The sequence below is a fragment of the Selaginella moellendorffii genome, unplaced genomic scaffold (genome assembly GCF_000143415.4).
Source record: "Selaginella moellendorffii unplaced genomic scaffold, v1.0 SELMOscaffold_18, whole genome shotgun sequence".
NCBI classification, from domain to species: Eukaryota; Viridiplantae; Streptophyta; class Lycopodiopsida; order Selaginellales; family Selaginellaceae; genus Selaginella; species Selaginella moellendorffii.
The window spans coordinates 1,402,722-1,404,118 of NW_003314279.1; positions in this window are offsets into that span (position 1 = coordinate 1,402,722).

Below are 1,397 nucleotides of genomic sequence, written 5' to 3' on the forward strand. Positions count from 1 at the left end.
TGCGATCGGTGATGGTGACGAAGACCGCGCTGGACATGTGACCAATGTCGCCCGTCCTCACCCAGCCTCCCTGGAGCACCGCGCCGCTCTCATCCGGGTTGACACAGTAGCCAGTCATCACACACGGATAGAGAAGCAGCACATCCATATACATATACATATACATATATACACATACATATATACATATATACATATAGAAGTTTATAATTTTAAATATATGTTTATAAATAATACAAAATCTACTACTATAAGGAGCAAACGCTGAACTTTGTGGGCCGCCGGATCTGGTACTAATATAAATGAATAACAACATAAAATATCTAAGAATATTCTAGGTATATCCACTACCTAGTCGACAGGTTTGATTAAGAAAACCATAAATTTATTTATAATATAGAAGTTATGAATGATTACAGACTACTTTATATATTGCCAATAGTAACTTTTCTTTAAGTTAATCTTCAAGAAGCAATAAAATATGAAATATTTTAATTCATGGATGTGCTTATTCTAAAAAATGGACTAGATTTAATAATTAAATCAATGTAGATCATTTAACTACAATGCCTTAAAAAATTTAATGAAAAGACAGAAAATTTGGAAAGTAAGGAATATATTATTAACAAAATTCATATTAGGTATTTGGAACAAGAATATTATTAGTTACCAAATGCATATATGGTACATAGTTCTAATTACTTTATAGTAAATATTAAATTTTTTTTTGTTTCAGTGTTAAATTATAGTCAACATTGAGCTAATAATTTTAAAGTATGTTCTTTTAGCGTAATGAATATTTCTAGAATATCCAAGTACATTCTAGGATATTTTTCAAGCAAACGGTTTTAATTTTTCTCAAACTAATATTTTTTACAATTTATAAAATTATTTTGTAATAAGAGTTAATTAGAACTAATATAAACCCTGTTTACAGTTATTTTTAAAGAGAAAATAAAACTCTATTATTTTACTTGCAGAACTTCATCATTTTCATCAAACATCTATGCTCATTATACTTATAATAAGACAATTTATCCCAAAAGGATCATTTCTATAGCACCACTTACTCCAAATATCTCTGACTTGATATTTTCTTACTAGAACACTTAGAGAAGCTTTGGGAATAATAACACTCTGTCTCCCAAAGAGCTTACTTAAAGTTTGAAGATCACAATAAGTACTTCTTTTTTATTCTCTTACATGACATAATAAAATAACACAATGTACACAGCAAATTACTTCTTTTGCATTGTTGTAGTTGATGTCTAGAAACACTTTCTTTTGCAACCTGTTGTTTAATTTGGTGTCATGAAGAGCTCTCTTTATCTTGGAGGAGAGGGATAAACTTTTATCAATTAGCACAAATTTTATATTGGATTGAGTTTCTCTTAAAC